The sequence below is a fragment of the Takifugu flavidus genome, chromosome 1 (assembly GCF_003711565.1).
Source record: "Takifugu flavidus isolate HTHZ2018 chromosome 1, ASM371156v2, whole genome shotgun sequence".
In the NCBI taxonomy this organism is placed as follows: Eukaryota; Metazoa; Chordata; class Actinopteri; order Tetraodontiformes; family Tetraodontidae; genus Takifugu; species Takifugu flavidus.
The window spans coordinates 22,078,099-22,099,053 of NC_079520.1; the positions used below are offsets into that span (position 1 = coordinate 22,078,099).

At 49.4% G+C, this 20,955-nt stretch overlaps 1 long non-coding RNA gene across 1 annotated transcript; it reads right to left on the bottom strand.

Moving 5' to 3' along the window:
- Positions 1-13,758: 13,758 nt before the first annotated feature.
- Positions 13,759-15,160, bottom strand: LOC130539357 (uncharacterized). The gene is made up of 2 exons (XR_008954092.1): positions 14,371-15,160; positions 13,759-14,294 (listed from the first exon to the last, which is right to left on the bottom strand). It is a non-coding gene; the product is annotated as an uncharacterized LOC130539357 (long non-coding RNA).
- Between the last annotated feature and the right edge of the window lie 5,795 nt (positions 15,161-20,955).

The window sequence follows — 20,955 nt, forward strand, 5'->3', positions numbered from 1 at the left end:
CTGCGCCTATGATGGGAACAGTAATGGAGGCTAACACAAAGTCCCATGTGAACCTGCGTCCAGAAAAACAAACAGTCACCGACCTGGTACCAAATGTCTCAATAGAGGAACCATTAGCAGCAGTCAGTTGGGGGCCTGCGCCCGAGGATGACAGGTCTGCGCTGCCTGGAGGGAGGAGGCTCTTCTGGGAACCAGAATCCACCAGGACCGCCGGCCTGACAGGGAGTCTTTGACGAACAGCAGCTCCTCCTGTTCACCAGCGCCCACAGCTGCTACTGAGCGCTGGCCCTGGCGTTTCCCTGCGTCTCGAACGCACATGGAAGAACGCAGCGCCGGGCCTTGTGGCCAAAACGCTGGTGGAAGAAACACAGGTCACTCTTCCTCCTCCGGGAGGAAACTCCAGCAACCATCGCCTGGTCTGTGTCCTCTGGTACCAGCAGCCGGGAATCCGCCAACACGCTCTGCACGGAGGTCCTCCTCGCAGTCAGCAGCACACGATCCGCTTCCTCAGCCAAACCACGGAAATCACCAGCCGCCAAACTCGGGGAGTTCGCCAAGGCCGCCCGGACCGGATGTGGAAGTTGGCGCAGGAAAATGTGCGGGAAAAGGAACCCGCCTTCGTCTGAGCCCAGCAATGACAGCATGCTGTCCATAAGGTCCACCGCCGAACCATCGCCCAAACCTGGCAGGGAAAGCAGTTTGTCCGCCCTTTCCGCGGCGGATTGGCTGTACCTCCGGAGCAGGAGCTCTTTGATCGCTGCGTACTTTCCGCGCGGTGGCGGATCCCGCAGCAGCTGCATGACGCGCCGAGTGGATTGCTGGTCCAGAGCCGCGACCACCAAATAATATTTGGAGTCGTCCTCGGTGACTCCTCGCAGGTGGAAAAGCGCTTCGACATGCTGGAACCACGGGGCCGGGTCGCTCTGCCAGAAGTCGGGCAGCTTCACGGACGCGATGACGCTGGCTGGTTGCGCGTCGGGGCGACATTGCCGAAGAGGAGATACCATCGTCTGCTGCCTCAAACATGTTCAAAACGGGGTCACCAATGTGGCAGGACGAGGAACGACTCGGACAGAGCAGGTGGTTTAGACGTCTTTATTCTGCAACCAGCAGACCAACTCTGAATGGCGCGTTGAACAGTGCATCCAATCAAGGGCTAACCACGCCCATCACCCCATGCATCACCTGGGTGTGAGATACACCCAAATGTGTCCGCCACAAGCAACCTAAAATTGCTTTCTCTCTTAACAGAAATTGTTACAGGTGCCGGCTCTAGTGCGCTTTCCTCCCGTTGCTGTTGGCCGGCTGCTGTTTTGCCCTCCGCATCGCGTTTATCGCGTATGCTCCCGGCTGTCACTCCTGTCTACCTCTGCGAGGTATCATCGTGTGGGGTCCAATCTAAAGTGCGAGCGTGTGAGTGAACTGCGCCTCTAGGAGGACTAGGATTGCCTTTATTTTGGGTTTAATGTTTTGTTGCGGGGGTTATTTTGCATGTTTATTTGGGGTTAACTAAGTGTGCTTTTTGCTCGTGTGGGTTATTTTTGCATGTTTATTTGGGTTCTATTATTGTGTACATTTTCTGTTATTTTCTAAGTGGTGCCGATCCTACCCTGTGGGGTGCAGGTGTTTTAAAGATAATTGATAAATCTTGAATATGAATTTAATATCTGCACGTTGAGTGTGTGTGAATGGGTGTGTGAGAGTATTTTAGCAATTGTTGTTAGCGGATATCCGGAAATAAAGGTATTAATTTTGCACATTGGACCAGTCTCTTATCCTCATTAGAAAACACTTGTGCGGCCTTGATAATTCTCCAGGTGGAATTCCTGGGGTGGCGTTGTCGACTTAGAAAGGAGATATACCGAGCCCCGTCTGGGCCACGCCACAAGTACAACACCCAAAAAGGGACAAACGACTACAGGGTTGCGAGAAACAAAATAGCGCAATTGTTTTTGTTAAATTTCTAATTAAATGAAGTATTAAATTAAAATTATTGCCAGTATGAAACCCCTCTCCAAAATTTAAAGCATTTTCCATTATTTACATGTGTTTTTGACTCATACATAGTAAAAAAACAAAAAGGTCAGTGACAAATAATAATTGTGTCATAATTATCGTTATTTCAATATTCTTGTTATCTTAGAACCTGATTTGCAGTGATAGAGATGTAATAAGGTAAATCACAAAGAAAAGTGAGTAAATAATATTTGGAAAATATGTCTGAAATAACTATTGTTATTTCACTGCACATCTAGAAGGAAGCCTGTCTCAAAATTCCTTATGTAAAGAAAATTGCCCCAGCTCGCCTGTAGATAGCAGTCAGAATTTATCCAGGAAGAAGGAGGAGTATGTCTCAAATTTCACAGTATGTACTGATGGTGAACCTGTCAGCAATTATTTTGAAATAACTGGGCAGCCATCCTGTATCTTGCCCTGTGCTCTCCCGTTTTTTTTGACAGTTTCGCTGGTCGTAGCTTTGCGTTTATGAGCATGTTAATGGACTGTGTTAGGTAAATTATAATTTAAAATATAATGCATAATAATTTAAAAAAAAATCAATACAAGAACTAACATGAAACAGCAATGTGTTTTTGTCGGAAGTGCTATGGCATAGCTCTGATGAGATTCTTGTATTCTTAACTGCTTTATCCCGTTCAGGGTCATGGGGGATGGTACACAATGGGCAAAGTCAGGTCCACCCCTGAATGAGACCCCAGTTCATCGCTGGGAGTCTAACGCATTTGTGTTATTAGTTAATCCTAGACCAAAACATGGCTCCAGACGTGCTGACTGTGGGAACATACAGGTTCTCCAACGAGCCCTTAAACTCCTTCAGCCGTATATATTTTTCCTGAGGCGTCATCGCTAATTCAGAAATCCAAGACCACCACGTGTCTTTTAGATCCCATCCCAACACACCTGTTGAAGGATGTTTTACCATTGATAGGCAGTTCTATCCTGGACCAGATCAATGGTCCTTTAGTGACAGGTTATGTACCCCGGTCCTACAAGGTGGCAGTGATTAAGCCGTTGCTTAAAAAAACATCACTAGATCCTGATGTATTAGCAAATTATAGGCCAATATGCAACCTTCCTTTTATCTCTAAAGTTCTTGAGAAGGTGGTGGTGACTCAGTTACTGCAGCACCTGCAGAGAAACAGCCTGTTTGAGATGTTTCAGTCAGCCTTTAGAGATCCTCACAGCACAGAAACAGCAGTTCTTAAAGTTACTAATGATGTTCTTATAGCTCCAGATCATGGACTGGTCTCTATGCTGGTTCTGCTGGACCTCAGTGCTGCTTTTGATACAGTTGATCACAGCATCCTGTTACATAGACTGGAATATGTGATTGGGATTAAAGGGACAGCACTAGACTGGTTTAGATCATATTTACCGTATTTTCACAACTATAAGGCGCACCTAAAAGCCTAGAATTTTCAAAAAAATCGACAGTGCGCCTTTTAACCCGGTGCACCTTTTGTCTGTAAAGACCGCAAAATGGCTCCTTGCAAGAGACACGCTTACGATGCAGAGTTCAAACTGACGGCTATCAGTCACGCAGTTGAACACGGAAATAGAGTAGCGGAAAGAGAATTTAACGTGAACGAAACAATGGTGCGGAAGTGGAGGAAGCAACAAGACGACCTGCGTCAGGTAAAGAAGACTCAATGGAGCTTCCGAGGAAACAAAGCAAGATGGCCACAGTTGGAGAACAAACTCGAACAGTGGGTTGTTGAACAGAGAGCAGGAAGTAGAAGTGTCTCTACAGTCACTATTTGAATGAGCAGACAAACTGAAGATAAATGAATTTAGAGGCGGTCCTTCTTGGTGCTTTCGGTTTATGAAAAGACGCCACCTCTCCATCTGCACACGAACGAGTGTTTTGCAGCAACTGCCTGAAGATTACCAAGAAAAGCTGGCCACTTTCCGCGCATACTGCAGAAACAACATCGCTAGAAAAAAGATCCGGACCAAATGGGAGCACATACGGTGAATGTTCGCACCACAGGGAATGAGAAGGCATCCTTCACCGTAGTTCTCGCCTGCCAGGCTAATGGCCAGAAACTTCCGCCCATGGTTATTTTCAAAAGGAAGACTGTGCCAAAAGAAAACTTTCCAGTCGGCGTATCCATCAAAGCTAACTCAAAGGGATGGATGGATGAAGAAAAGATGAGTGAGTGGCTGAGAGAAATTTACGTCAAGAGACCGGGTGGCTTTTTCACGCAGCTCCGTCCCTATTGATCTGCAACTCCATGCGCGCCCATATCACCGATGGTGTAAAAAAACAAGTAAAGCACACTAATTCAGTTCTTGCCGTCATTCCGGGTGGATTAACAAAGGAACTGCAGCCGCTAGATATTGGTGTCAACAGGGCATTCAAAGCTAGACTGCGAACTGCGTGGGAGCGGTGGATGACGGAAGGCGAACACACGTTCACCAAGATGGGGAGACAGCGCCGAGCAACATACGCCACTATCTGCCACCGGATCGTAAATGCCTGGGCTGATATATCAGTCTCGACCGTGGTCTGAGCTTTCAGGAAGGCAAGGATTGTCACTGAAATGCCAGACAACACCAGTGACACTGACCCTGATGACGACTTTGAAGAGATGGAGCCGGCCACGTTGGATGCCCTATTCGCACAACTGTTTAATTTGGACACCGAAGAATAGGAATTCGAGGGATTCCTGGATGAGGAATGAACTGATAAAGTGAGCTTTACATGTTTCTTTTGTGTGTTTACAACTTAACAAGGCTGGTCATACTGTGAATATGGACATTAACGTTTGAACAAAGTTGTTATATTGCTATTGTTATATTGCTATTGCTTTGCACTACTTCGAGAGTTACGAGAGTTCGAGTTACCGTATATTGTGTTTGCACTAACGTTTGATTTACCGCAACGGTAGTACGTGATAAAAATGTTGCACTAAATCGAAGATTTATTAAACTCCACTATCCACTAGTGATAAAAATGTTGCACTGCCTGTTATAACTCGTTGTTATTAAAAGAACTGTGTTACGCGAAAACACTACATCACTGGGGAAAAATAATACAACTGCTGTTTATTCATTTTGGGAGAGAATGGAGTTGTGCCGGTTTGTATTCTATTAATAAAGTTTGACTGACTTATCTGACTGTTTTATTGGCATTCCTTTTAGCGCAACTCGATCTAGTGAATGCGTCATGAAACCACAGGCACTACGTAGTTTCTATGCTATGCGCCTTATAACACGGTGCGCCCTATGTATGAAAATAGTTCTAAAATAGGCCGTTAATTGAAGGTGCGCCCTATAATACGGTGCATGGTTGTGAAAATACGGTATCTGATAGATACCAGTTTGCTCATGTCTATGGTGTTCCCTCCTCATACAGTAGGGTTAACCACGGAGTTCCTCAAGGTTCTGTACTTGGACCAATCCTCTTCACATTGCACATGCTTCCCTTAGGGAACATTATTCGGCAGCATGGGATAAATTTTCATTGTTATGCTGATGACACTCAGCTTTATTTATCCTTGAAACCAGAGGAGACAGAGAAGTTAGTGAAGCTTCAGACCTGTCTTAAAGACATAAAGTCCTGGATGTCTTCAAATTTCCTCCTCCTTAACTCAGGAAAAACTGAGGTCATGGTGTTTGGTCCTGAACCTCTCAGGGATAGATTAGATCATATGATCACTCTAGATGGTATCTCATTAACATCTAGTCTCTCTGTGAGGAATCTAGGAGTAACTTTTGACCAAAATCTCTCCTTCAACTCACACATTAAAACTGTCTCTGAAGTGCCTTTTTTCACTTGAGAAACATCACAAAGATCAGGAAGCTACTGACGCGACATGATGCTGAAAAGTTAGTCCATGCATTTGTTACTTCCAGGCTGGACTATTGTAATTCTTTATTATCAGGGTGTCCAAACAACTCTTTAAGAAGCCTCCAGGTGATTCAAAATACTCCAGCTAAAGTTCTGACAGGTATTGACAAAAGAGATCACATAACTCCTGTACTGGAATCTCTTCATTGGCTGCCCGTTAAATTTAGAATTATTTTTAAAACCCTTCTTTTGACCTACAAGGTCCTCAGAGGCCTAGTTCCATCCTACCTGGAGGAGCTAGTGATACCTTATCAGCCCAATAGACCGCTCCGCTTTCAGAATGCTGGTCTACTTGTGGTTCCCAGAGTTTCTAGGAGTAGAATGGGGGGCCGAGCATTTAGCTACCAGGCCCCCCTACTATGGAACCAGCTCCCTGTCCAGGTACGGGAGGCTGACTCCATCGCTACTTTTAATATTAGGCTTAAAACCTCATCTAATCATTAGGTTAACATCTTAGCTATGCTGTTATAGGCCAAGGCTGCCGGGGTCCGGAAACATGATCACCTCTGTCACCCCACTGGGTCATGGTTTCCTCTCCTCTCCTTTCCTCTCCTTTCTTCCTCCTCATCAAGCAGACTAGTTATGCTGATTCTTGTGTAGTTTTTCTGCCCCCCCCCCCCCCCCCCTTCTGTATTCATTTACAGGTATCGCCGCCTTCGGAGCTGCATGATGACCTCTAGCCCCGCTGACCCGCTTTATAAATAGTGTATTTTTCTGTTTCTGTGCTCTGTGCCCGTCCTCTCCTCTCCTCTCCTCTCCTCTCCTCTCCTCTCCTCTCCCTCTCCCTCTCCTCTCCTCTCCTCTCCTCTCCTCTCCTCTCCTCTCCTCTCTACCCAGCCGGCCATCAGCAGGAGGGTCCCCCTACATGAGCCTGGTCCTGCTCAAGGTTTCTTCCTGTTAAAGGGGAGTTTTTCCTTGCCACTGTTGCTTGTCTGGGGTTAGGCCCTGGGATTCTGGAAAGCGCCTTGAAACAATTTTGATTGTAAAAGACGCTATATAAATAAAGATTGATTTGATTTGATTTAATTGATTTGTGGGTTCTGTACCTTGCTCAAGTGTACCTCGGCAGTGCTCTGAAGGTGTTCTGGCACCTCCCCCTACTACCAGAACACTTTCCATGTTGTCTGCCATGGGGCTGGAACCAAGAACTCTCCGCTTCTCAGATTGAGTTATCACCACCTCCTTTGATAGCTTTGATGATGAATTAAAAATAAGGTTCAACTTGATAGTGTACAGTAAATTATGACAATTAAGACAAAGTCTTTTTTGGAAAATTAATGTTCCTGTGTTGAGTTATTGAGCCATAAATGCCAAATGTGTCACCATTAATTAAAGGCTGGACATATTGTTGCTATTGATGAATCTGAGAGAATTAAATGTTAAAAATTGGTAGTGAGAGAGGAGAAGGGCGCAGGACAGGTAGAAGAGAGGCTGGTAGAATTGAGTGGGTCAGCGGGGTCGGAGGTCAGTAGGTCAGGATACAACTATGAAGGCGGCAATACCTGTAGATGAATACAGAGGGGGCAGAAAAACTACACAAGAAATAACATCACTGACCTACTTGGTGAGGAGGAGAGGAGAGGAGAGGAGAGGAGAGGAGAGGAGAGGAGAGGAGAGGAGAGGAGAGGAGAGGAGACCATGACCCAGTGGGGTGACAGAGGCCTGTCAGATGATCATGTTTCTGGACCCTGGCAGCCTTGGCCTATAACAGCATAGCTAGGATGTTAACCTAATGATTAGATGAGGTTTTAAGCCTAATCTTAAAAGTAGCGATGGAGTTAGCCTCCCATACCTGGACAGGGAGCTGGTTCCATAGCAGGGGGACCTGGTAGCTAAATGCTCGGCCCCCCATTCTACTCCTAGAAACTCTGGGAACCACAAGTAGACCAGCATTCTGAGAGCGGAGCGGTCTATTGGGCTGATAAGGTATCACTAGCTCCTCCAGGTAGGATGGAGCTAGGCCTCTGAGGACCTTGTAGGTCAAAAGAAGGGTTTTAAAAATTATTCTAAATTTAACGGGCAGCCAATGAAGCGACACCATTACAGGAGTTATGTAATCTCTTCTGTCAATACCTGTCAGAACTCTGGCTGCAGCATTTTGGTTCAACTGGAGGCTTCTTAAAGAGTTGTTTGGACACCCTGATAATAAAGAATTACAATAGTCCAGCCTAGAAGTAACAAAAACATGAATTAACTTTTCAGCATCATGCCGCGTCAGTAGCTTCCTAATCTTTGTGATGTTCCTCAGGTGAAAAAAGGCACTTCTAGAGACTAATTTAATGTGTGAGTTGAAGGAGAGATTTTGGTCAAAAGTTACTCCTAGATTCTTCACAGAGAGACTAGATGTTAATGAGATACCATCTAGAGTGATCATATGATCTAATTTATCCCTGAGAGGTTCAGGACCAAACACCATGACCTCAGTTTTTCCTGGGTTAAGGAGGAGGAAATTTGAAGACATCCAGGACTTTATGTCTTTAAGACAGGTCTGGAGCTTCACTAACTTCTCTGTCTCCTCTGGTTTCATGGATAAATAAAGCTGAGTGTCATCAGCATAACAATGAAAATTTATCCCATGCTGCCGAATGATGTTCCCTAAGGGAAGCATGTACAAGGTGAAGAGGATTGGTCCAAGTACAGAACCTTGAGGAACCCCATGGCTAACCCTACTGTAGCAAACTGGTATCTATCAGTTAAATATGATCTAAACCAGTCTAGTGCTGCCCCTTTAATCCCAATCACATGTTCCAGTCTATGTAACAGGATGCTGTGATCAACTGTATCAAAAGCAGCACTGAGGTCCAGCAGAACCAGCATAGAGACCAGTCCATGATCTGAAGCTATGAGAAGATCATTAGTAACTTTAAGAAGTGCTGTTTCTGTGCTGTGATGAGCTCTAAAGCCTGACTGAAACATCTCAAACAGGCTGTTCCTCTGCAGGTGCTCAAGTAACTGAGTCACCACCACCTTCTCAAGAACTTTAGAGATAAAAGGAAGGTTGGATATTGGCCTATAATTTGCTAATACGTCAGAATCCAGTGATGTTTTTTTTAAGCAACGGCTTAATCACTGCCACCTTGTAGGACCGGGGTACATAACCTGACACTAAAGAACCATTGATCTGGTCCAGGATAGAACTGCCTATTAATGGTAAAACATCCTTCAACAGGTGTGTTGGGATGGGATCTAAAAGACACGTGGTGGTCTTGGATTTCTGAATTAGCGATGACGCCTCAGAAAAATACTGTATATAGGGGTGAAGGAGTTTAAGGGCTTGTTGGAGAACCTGTATGTTCCCACAGTCAGCACATCTGGTGATGATCCAGTTGTTGGGATAGCCCGGTTAGCTTTCTCTCTGATAGCTAGAACTTTATCAGTGAAGAAGCTCATGAAGTCTTCACCACTAAGGGAAAAGGGGATACGTGGATCTAAAACACTGTGACTCTTAGTTAATTTGGCCACAATGCTGAAAAGAAACCTGGGGTTGCTCTTATTTTCCTCAATTAAAGAAGAAAAATAAGCTGTTCTAGCCTTGCGAAGGGCCTTTTTGTAAACTAATAGACAGTCTTTCCAGGCTACATGATAGCTGTCTATTTTACAAGAATGCCACTTCCTTTCCAGTCTTCGCACTTTCTGCTTGAGGGTCCTGATATGTGAATTATACCAGGGGGCACACCTCGTCTGATTTACTATTAAATTTTTCAGGGGGGCAACAGAATCAAGCGGGATTCTCAGTGAGGTTGCTGCACCTTCAGCAACAGAGTCAACCTCAGCAGGGCTAAGATTATAATGATTTATCCCTGGGGAAACACACGGTGGTCCTGGGATTAGCACAGGGATCACTTCCTTAAACTTAGCTCCAGCATTATCTGAAAGACATCTGCTATAGTAAGACTTTGTTCTGAGCATTGAAGAATCCTTAATCATAAATGTGAAAGTGATCAAAGAATGGTCTGACAGGAGTGGGTTCTGAGGGAACACTGACACATGTTCTACCTCAACACCATAAGTCAGAACTAGATCTAGGGTGTGATTGAAGCTATGAGTTGGTTGGTTTATCTGCTGGAGGAAACCAACTGACTCAAGTAATAAAATGAAGCCATTTCTAAAGCTGTCATTTACAATGTCTACATGGATATTAAAATCTCCAATGATAATGACTTTGTCCGTTCTAAAGACCAAGTCAGATAAGAAATCAGAGAACTCAGACAGGAACGCTGAATGTGGCCCAGCAGGGGGCCGATATACAACTACAAACAGATGGAGTCCCATGGAGTCCGGCCGGGCGCAGCCCGAAGAGGCAACATGGGACCCCCTTCCCGTGGGCTCACCACCTGCAGGAGGGGCCAAGGGGGTCGGGTGCATTGTGTTTTGGGTAGCAGCCGGAGGCAGGGACCTTGGCGGTCTGATTCCCGGCTGCACAAACTGGCTCTAGGGACATGGAATGTCACCTCTCTGGTGGGAAAGGAGCCTGAGCTGGTGCGCGAGGTTGAGAAGTTCCGACTAGATATAGTTGGCCTCACCTCGACGCACGGCAAGGGCTCTGGAACCAGTCTTCTTGAGAGGGGTTGGACTCTCTACCACTCTGGAGTTGCCGATGGTGAGAGGCGACGAGCAGGGGTGGCAATTCTGGTTGCTCCCCAGCTCAGTGCCTGTGTATTGGAGTTTACCCCGGTGGATGAGAGGGTAGCCTCCCTTCGCCTTCGGGTGGGGGGACGGATCCTGACTGTTGTTTGTGCCTATGGTCCAAACAGCAGTTCAGCGTATCCACCCTTTTTGGAGTCCTTAGAGGGAGTGCTGGAGAGTGCCCCTTCTGGGGGCTCCCTCGTCCTCCTGGGTGACTTCAATGCTCACATTGGCAATGACAGTGTGACCTGGAGAGGTGTGATTGGGAAGAACGGCCCCCCTGATCTGAACCCGAGTGGTGTTTTGTTATTGGACTTCTGTGCTCGTCTCAGATTGTCCATAACGAACACCTTGTTCAGACATAAAGGCGTCCACATGTGCACTTGGCACCAGGACGCCTTAGGCCGCAGATCGATGATCGACTTTGTGGTTGTGTCATCGGATTTGCGGCCGCATGTTCTGGACACTCGGGTGAAGAGAGGGGCGGAGCTGTCAACTGATCACCACCTGGTGGTGAGTTGGCTCCGATGGTGGGGAAGGATGCCGGACAGACCTGGCAGGCCCAAACGTGTTGTGAGGGTCTGCTGGGAACGCCTGCCAGAGTCCCCTGTCAGAAGGAGTTTCAACTCACGCCTCCGGGAGAGCTTTGACCATGTCCCGGGGGAGGCGGGGGACATTGAGTCCGAGTGGACCATGTTCCGTGCCTCCATTGTTGAGGCAGCTGACCGGTGCTGTGGCCGCAAGGTGGTTGGTGCCTGTCGTGGCGGCAATGCCCGAACCCGCTGGTGGACACCAGCGGTGAGGGATGCCGTCAAGCTGAAGAAGGAGTCGTATCGGGCCTTACTGGCCTGTGGGACTCCTGAGGCAGCAGATGGGTACCGGCGTTCCAAGCGGAGTGCAGCTACGGCGGTTGCCGAGGCAAAGACTCGGGCATGGGAAGAGTTCGGTGAGGCCATGGAGAACGACTTCCGGACAGCCTCGAAAAGGTTCTGGACCACCATCCGGCGTCTGAGGAGGGGGAAGCAGTGCACTGTCAACACTGTGTATAGTGGTGATGGTGTGCTGCTGACCTCAACTCGGGATGTTGTGGATCGGTGGAAGGAATACTTCGAGGACCTCCTCAATCCCACCAACACGCCTTCCAGTGAGGAAGTAGGGCCCGGGGACCTGGAGATGGGCTCTCGTATCTCCGGGGCTGAAGTTGCCGAGGTAGTTAAAAAACTCCTCGGTGGCAAGGCCCCGGGGGTGGATGAGATCCGCCCAGAGTCCCTTAAGGCTCTGGATGTTGTAGGGCTGTCGTGGTTGACTCGACTCTGCAACATCGCGTGGACATCGGGGGCAGTGCCGCTGGATTGGCAGACCGGGGTGGTAGTCCCTCTTTTTAAGAAGGGGGACCGGAGGGTGTGTTCCAACTATAGGGGGATCACACTCCTCAGCCTCCCTGGTAAGGTCTATTCAGGGGTACTGGAGAGGAGGGTCCGCCGGATAGTCGAACCTCGGATTCAGGAGGAGCAATGTGGTTTTCGTCCTGGGCGTGGAACAGTGGACCAGCTCTACACCCTCAGCAGGGTCTTCGAGGGTGCATGGGAGTTTACCCAACCAGTCCACATGTGTTTTGTGGACTTGGAGAAGGCATTCGACCGTGTCCCTCGGGGGGTCCTGTGGGGGGTCCTCCGAGAGTATGGGGTGTCGGGCCCGCTGATACGGGCTGTCCGCTCCCTGTACGATCGGTGTCAGAGTTTGGTCCGAATTGCTGGCAGTAAGTCAAACTCGTTTCCGGTGAGGGTTGGCCTCCGCCAGGGCTGCCCTTTGTCACCGATTCTGTTCATAATTTTTATGGACAGAATTTCTAGGTGCAGTCATGGTGTTGAGGGGATCCGGTTTGGTGACCTCAGGATCGCGTCTCTGCTTTTTGCGGATGATGTGGTCCTGTTGGCTTCATCGGCCCGTGACCTCCAACTATCACTGGATCGGTTCGCCGCCGCCTGTGAAGCGGCTGGGATGAGAATCAGCACCTCCAAATCCGAGGCCATGGTTCTCGACCGGAAAAAGGTGGAGTGCCTTCTCCGGGTAAAGGAGGAGATCCTGCCCCAAGTGGAGGAGTTTAAGTACCTCGGGGTCTTGTTCACGAGTGAGGGAAGAATGGAGCGGGAGGTCGACAGGCGGATCGGTGCGGCGTCCACAGTAATGCGGACTCTGCACCGGTCCGTTGTGGTGAAGAGAGAGCTGAGCCGAAAGGCGAAGCTCTCGATTTACCAGTCGATCTTCGTTCCTACCCTCACCTATGGTCATGAGCTTTGGGTAATGACCGAAAGAACAAGATCACGGGTACAAGCGGCTGAAATGAGCTTCCTCCGTAGGGTGGCTGGGCTCTCCCTTAGAGATCGGGTGAGAAGCTCTGCCATCCGGGAGGAGCTTGGAGAAGAGTCGCTGCTCCTCCGCGTTGAGAGGAGCCAGATGGGGTGGCTTGGGCATCTAGTCAGGATGCCCCCTGGACGCCTCCCTGGTGAGGTGTTCAGGGCATGTCCCTCCGGTAGGAGACCCCCGGGGAGACCCAGGACACGTTGGAGAGACTATGTCTCTCGACTGGCCTGGGAACGCCTGGGGATCCCTCCGGATGAGCTGGAGGAGGTAGCTGGGGAGAGGGAAGTCTGGGCTTCTCTCCTTAGGCTGCTGCCCCCGCGACCCGACCCCGGATAAGCGGTAGAGAATGGATGGATGGATGGAGTTGCTCTTCTGCGGGTGTCGGCAGAGCAGCTTTCACTTGTCCTCGAATGTCTGAAAGAGATTTAGACAGATTCCTGCAATAGGTTAATACTGAGTTTTCACAGAGAGTTGTGTCTGGAAGCATTGTTCGTGGTGCATTGGCTCCTACATTGGGAATTCCTGCAAACAGAATTTCAAAGGGGCTTAAATTTGCTCTCCCACGCTTTCGCATTCTCATGTACATTAGTGCTAGTGGTAACACTTTAGTCCATGGCAGCCCTGTTTCCTCACAACATTTTGCCATTTTTGCTTTCAGAGATCCATTGTGCTTGTGCAGTTGGCGTTACTGCTTTTCCTGGGTTGTGAGTAGCACATATTACACATGCTTTACAAAACTTTTCTGCTACTGGTGTAAAGCCTTTTGTAAACCAATTGTGGCGGGGTGCAGAGCGGTGGAACGGTGGATGACAACGCCACCTGGGGAATTTCACCCCAGGAATTAACCGGAAACAGGCACGCGCAGATACGGTTCGGTTCCAGAGGCAGAGACAGGATTGAGGGTTAGGCAGTACAATTTTATTAAACACAACTCAACACCGAAATAGCTCGGCTGTACAAAAATCAAACAAAAGGGGGTGGACAGGGCTGGGGCCCCACCGGCAGGTGAAACTCAATTAGGGGAAATAAACAAACTAAAAACACCCGTGCTACTACAAACAAAACTACACACGAAAGGTGTGGTAAAACGCCCTCCACCAGGGGTTGGGTCCCCGCCGTGGCCCGCAGCACCTGTCCACAAAGAAAAGAGAACAATTAAAACACTGTTAAGAGTCTGAAAATTGAGAGCAATAGCTCCGTGGTCGCCTCGGCGGCACCACTACGTCTCAGCGCCGACCCTCGAGCGAAGGGGGGCGAGAGAGAGAGAGAGCGCGAGAGCGAACAGGAGAGAGAGTCCCGAAAACGGGACGGAGCCAAAGCAGCAGTGGGTCCAGTACGCGAGGTAGTCCGTGCCGACTGTTTGGTGGCGCCACCACTCCGTGAAGGGTTCCCGCTGGGGCAACGCGACCCACCGACGCCAGCCGGCAGTCAACTGCAACAAGGACAGCGCCATTAACTTTTATCGACCGAGTGCGGGAAAGTCAGTGACGCGCATTGCTGCGCCTTACCTGCCCAGGGTAAACTAGCGCGCGTGCCCTCACGGCAAAGCGCTCTAGGTGGAAGGATGGCGGGAGGAAGCACCAACCTTCTTGGCGCTGCCAAACAGCATGCTCGCGCTCTGAAACAGTTTGTTGGTTGAACCGCCCAGATAAGCCGCAACCCCGCCGTACCGTCGAAGGGGGAAAAACAACTAAAGTCAGCTGGAGGCAGTGCCTTATATAAACCTTTTCTCCCCACCCACCAATTAAGGCACTACCTCCATAGGACACCTGTTCGGAGGGCAGGCCACGCCCTGCCACATCCACCCCTACCTTTTGGATCGTCGACCCGACGAGAGACAGGGCCAAGTTAGCACCAAGGTCTAAACACTGCCATTAGGGAATTGGATGCAGAGTCTAGCGGCCGATTAGAAACTTCCTCCTGCGAATTGACTGACCGTGGAAGGTGATGCCTGTTTGAGTGACTGCCAGCTGTTGAACGAGCAGTCCGACGCAGGGACTGTTGACTACTGCAAGGCTGGTCGGCTGGGGGCACTGTTGGTGATGGGTCGCTGCTACTTACGGGTGCAGTCAGACTGCACGCACCCTGGGGTGCTGTTGCAGCCGGGGCAGAGGGCGCCTGAGTGGTCCCAAATGGTGGTGGCACGGCAATGGATGGCACCGGGGTCTCGGAAACCAGAAGCCAGAGGTCGCTGTTGGAAGAGTCGTCCACAGAGGCCACCCGTGGGGACAAAGATGGAGAAGCTGGTGAGGAGAGGGCCACAACTTCAGGCTGAACGACCACCTTTAGCATGTCTCTATGGACATTCTGAGTTCCACCCAGGTCACCCACGGGCGCCACGGTATAGACCACACCGTCGCCGATAGGGGCCCGCACAACCTGGTGGACAACAGAGCTCCAGAGGTTTTGGATCTTTTGGCGGCCTCTAACACCATGGTCCCTCAGGTACACCAACTGTCCCACTGGCAGAGGTGCGTCTCGAACGAACAGATCGTGTCTCTCCTTGCGCTTACTCGCTGCCATCTCTAGTTTCTCACGAGCACCCTCGAATGCCACACGAAGCCTGGCTCGATGTTCTACCACCCAGTCCTGCACCTCACCAGGAATCGGGTCTGGCACACGACCCAGGAGAAAGTCAATGGGAAGAAGGGGCTCCTGCCCAAACATCAAATAAAACGGTGACTCACCCGTGCTCTGATGAGGTGTAGTGTTGTAACCAAAGAGCAATTGCGGAAGACAAGAAGCCCAGTCCCGCTTTCGGGAAATTGGCAATGTTCGCAGGAGGTTGTGAAGTGTCCTGTTGAACCTCTCACACTGCCCATTTCCGGCCGGATGATAAGGGGTGGTGCGGGACTTGGCAACCCCATACAAAGCACAAAGTTGGGAAATCAAACCACTCTCGAAGCTTCTGCCCTGGTCTGAGTGTAGGCGACTCGGGACCCCATACTTGTAAAACCATTCTGTGACCAGAACCTGGGCTACTGTCACCGCTCGCTGGTCCCGGGTGGGAACAGCCACTGTAAATTTACTGAACACGTCAGTCATGACTAAGACGTTCTCAAAGCCATTACGAGAAGGTTCAAGCAAAGTAAAATCCACTGCCAAAATCTCGTTTGGCCGGGATGCGAGAAGGTGGCCCATGTAACTCCGATGAACCTGCCCCGAGTCTTTCGCAACTTGACAGCGTTCACACCGCTGCACCCACTTCTTGATGTCGGATGACATTCCCGGCCAGTAGCAGCGTTGCCGCACCAGCTCGGTGGTCCTTTCTGTGCCTTGATGCCCATGCTCCTGGTGGAGCTGATGCAGGGTGTCCCCCTTGAGCACCGTGGGCAAAACAAGTTGGAGTTGTTCTCCCCACCGTCAGAGCGGAACACCCGCCGGAAAAGCACCCCATTCTTTTCGACCAGGCGGTCCCACTGGCGCAACAGCACAATTGCGGGCTGAGAGAGCTGCCTCCTCTCAGCAGGGGTAGGGAGGGACCCACGTCGCCAGAACACCAACACCTCCTTTAATACAGGGTCCTCTTCCTGCATCAAGTGAAGATCAGCTGGAGAGTGAGATGGAAGGATAGAAATCAAGGACTGCAAGGCACCAACCATAGGACCAGGCTGGATGTTCGGCTGAAGGCTACACGGGACCGAGGTGCCAGGCAAAGATGGAATGACACAATCCGGCGTTGGTGCGTACTGTCGCGACAGTGCGTCCGCATTTCGGTTGTTTCGCCCAGACCGGTACTTGATCTCCAGATCGAAAGCGGCAAGCTCAGCAGCCCACCTACTCTATGCTCGGCCGCCCCCAGCTTAGCCGACTGAAGGTGGCTCAAGGGGTTATTATCTGTGTACACAATGCACTTATGCCCCAACAGATATTCTCTAATATTTCTCTCACGGCCCACTTGAGCGCAAGAAATTCTAGCTTCATAGAGCTATAGTTGGACATGTTGCGCTCAGTGGGCCGGAGCCCCCTACTCGCATAAGCCACCGGCCTCACGCAACCATCTGTCTCCTGGGAGAGCACTGCACCAAGCCCACTATGACTAGCGTCAGTTTCAAGGATGAACGGACGTGAGAAGTCCGCGTAAGCCAATACTGGGGTGGAAACCAACCTTGACTTTAGAGCATTGAAGCTCTCCTCACACTCGGGCGTCCATGCGGAGCCCAGTGCCCGGCCAGATCCCCGCTTTGTTTTGGTGCCAGCCAAGTCAGCTACCAACTGGTGCAAGGGTTTAGCCATCTTGGCGAAGCCATCGACAAACCGCCTGTAATAACTGGCGAACCCTAAAAAGGACCGCAACTCACTGATGTGACGAGGACGCTGCCAGCCAGCCACAGCCTCTATTTTCTTGGGATCGGTCGAGACACCCTGGCTGGAGATGATGTGTCCCAAGTATGACACCTGCTCCTGGAAAATTGCACATTTCTCCGCTTTGACCTTAAGGCCCTGCCCCTGCAGTCGCCCGAGCACCATTTCCAGCCTCTGTAGGTGTTGCTCGACGGAAGATGAAAAGATGATTATGTCATCAAGATAAAGCAGGAGGGACTGACCTTGCTGATCGCCAAACATGCGTTGCATCAGCCGCTGGAAAGTGCTTGGCGCATTGCAAAGGCCAAAAGGCATCCGATTGAATTCGAAAAGACCAAAGGGGGTGCAAAAAGCGGTCTTGGGACGGTCCTGCTCCGCCACAGGCACTTGGTTATACCCACTGGCAAGGTCAAGAGTGGAAAACCAGCGGGCCCCCGATAAGGCATCCAGGCTCTCCTCGATACGAGGCAGTGGAAAGGCATCCTTTCTGGTCTTACTGTTCAGGAGCCGATAATCCACACAGAGCCTCAAGCCACCATCCTTTTTCCTCACCAACACGATAGGTGAGGCATAGGGACTGGAGCTCTCACAGATGACTTGTGACTCCAGGAGCTGGTTAATGTGCATCTTCACTGCCTCATACTCTGAAGGGGGAATGCGACGATACCGTTGCCGTACAGGGACATCATCAAGCAGGGGTACCTCGTGTGAAATTAAGTTCGTACACCCCAAGTCACCATCATTGGCTGCGAACACTGAGCTGTACTGGTCCAGCAAAGACCGAACACTGGCTTGTTCCAGCTCAGTTAAGGCTGAAAGGTCCCATGACCCTATCCTATCAAGTACGGATGGGACGGCGGACTGGGAGGCCAATGTGGCTGTGGTCAACCCCACCTCAGTTATCCCTGCAGGCAAACTGACAACTTGAGCGGCATTCACAACACCAAGTCTGACCTGGGGGTAAAGGAGAACCCCTGCTTCCCCAACATTGACAACTGGTACCCACACAGTGCCACGGACAACCCTTAGCAGGCATGGTGAAGCCAACAGCCCAGCTGGCAACCCTGACTGGGGGGGCTCAAACAAAACGCTCTGACCCGAAAACTGTTCAGAACAGGTGGCAGCGACCAGCTTCATCACCCCACCAGGTATCCGAACTACTTGCCCTCCACGGACCCTAACGTCACCCTGAGGTTTTGGCTGTACTGCCGTCTGGTGGCACTTCTGAAGGGCGGCCACAACCGGACCCGGTGCGCCTGACACAAAAGGCGACTCGAAGAGGGATGAACCGAACACCCCAAAAAGCTCTTGGTAGCATCTGCGGATTACATTCATCCCAAGGATCCCGGGGGACGAAGAAGCCCCAGGCGGGTCTTTCACCACGAGGATACCACAACACGGTATCACCTTGCCGCACAGTTCCACCTCAAGCTCCAAGTAACCCACATATGGAATGGCTAACCCGTTAGCTGCACGCAACTGCAGCCATTGACATGACTGAAGGCGGATGTATCAGAGACGACGAAGAGGAGGAGTACCGGTGCCTGGTGAGGGACTTTGTTGCCTGGTGCCACAACAACAGCCTGCAGCTCAACACCTCCAAAACTAAAGAACTGGTCATTGACTTTGGGAGGGACCGACCGAGACCTAGACCAGTTCAAATAGGAACGGAGGAGGTGGAGGGCGTGCAGACCTACAAATATCTTGGGCTGTGGCTGGACAATAGGCTGGACTGGACAAGCAACACGAGGCAGCTGTACAAGAACACCCAGAGCAGGATGTACTTCCTGATCTTGTCTTTCGACTCACAGTACTTATTTTACCCGATCTTGCTTTGCTCACAGGACTTTTAAGACCTGGTCTTGCTTTAATGCTCACGGGACTTTTAATACCTGGTCTTACTTTTAATGCTCACAGGACTTTTCGTGTTTTAGTCACATTCAAGGCTCGTCTTTTTTCAAAAACAGCATTCGGACCATTTCATTTTATCATTAAATTTACAATTGTCTTACCAATTGGCATGGATTTCAGGAATCCTGTGACCGTCGATCGGGACCGCCGCGGCCCTCCTCCTTTGTCTGGTTGAGGATGAATTGCCTTTGGTGGATTCAGGTGGCCAGCCCCTCGGTCGGGTCCCGACGGACGTATCCAGGATCCCACTTCTGACACCAAGTTTGTTGCGGATTTTCTTCAGTTAACACAAAGTCAAAATGCTGCTTTTTAAGAGTTTAATAAGTCAGTCAGAACACATGCAACAATAGCATGCAGAGAGATCTCTGCCCAGTGTAACAAACATGTCCCTTTTATAATGCTTAGCGACTACACCTTTCTCTCAGTACTTTTCCATCTACTTACTTCATCGTCACAAGGTTAGCATGATAAACTGTAGCATTTTGAAGGTTGCTGACTCGCACATCTTCATCATTTTCTAAGGAGTCTTTGTTCTACAACTCGTGATTTGTTCTACAACTCGTGACATCTCGTATACCTGCACAAGCATCATCAAATGAACTCGCTTGACCTTACTGGTTTAAATGATCTATGCTAAACAAAACAACATAAAAAAAGAATTTCCTTTACAACCTCTTCCAGAAGCCAGGTCTCAGTAAGACAAAATAAATCAATGTGATGATCCGCTATCAGGTCGTGTACTAACAGGGATTTACACAAAAGAGATCTAATATTTAACAGTCCACACTTAATTGTGATATTAGTTTCTCCAACTTGTGCTTTGGTATTAATTTTAATAAGATTATGGTGATTGACCGCTCCCCTGCTCTGTGCTTGGTGAACTTTTAACCGTGGAACAGAGACTACCTCTATAGCTTTAAATATATTATTGTTGGTGGATGAGGGTTCTATGGAAGCAGCAGAGAGGTGTATAAGACTACAACTCTGCATCCTGGTCTGGACCCTGGATTGTCAGGTCACTTTGGGTCTAATAAAATTAGCCAAATTACTAGAAATGAGAGAGGCACCATCCCATGTGGGATGGACACCGTCTCTCCTAATCAGACCAGGTTTTCCCCAAAAAGTGCTCCAATTGTCTATAAAGGCCACCTGGTTTTCGGGGCACCACCGTGACAGCCAGCGACGAAGCGATGACATGCGGCTAAACATCTCATCACTGGTTAGTGGACTGAAAGTGGCGGACAAATCCTTTTCCCGGTTGTGACAGGCTTGCTAGCTTCGGAGTTGCCCGACCTTGCTTAATAATGTCCAGCTTTTCTTGAAAAGTCCCTCTTGAAAATGGCTTTGACAGTAAATCTGCGACCAAATCCATTTCTTCTCCTACTTCAGCCATTGTGGGTTGACAAAACAGCTATTAAATCAACACAACAATATCTTTGCTTGTGCAGCTCCCTACAGATGCAGTTTGCTAGCTCTGGCTAGTACACTCTCTGACTGTCCAATCAAAGCGTGTGAATACGCTGACGTTTTTTACGCCTGCTAGAAGGCCTTGGTGTCGCTCTCAAAATCTGATTGGTTGAAGCAACAGTTTGATCGACATTTTTTTTATGCTACGGGGCCCGCAGAACTGATTGTGAAGGCCTCCAGGAAGATTTCTTTGACCCTGGTAACAAATAGTGGCTGAAATGTGATTCGTTAAATGCTTGAATATGAACATACACGTCTGGAAGCAGTGTAACCAGGGGGCTAGCAATGAAAGGAAGCGGACAGACCATTTGGAATTATTTAATACATATTCATGGACAAAATAATATTTTGTCCATGAATCACAGACTGATGTTAATTATATTTTGAAAATATAATTAACATCAGTCTGT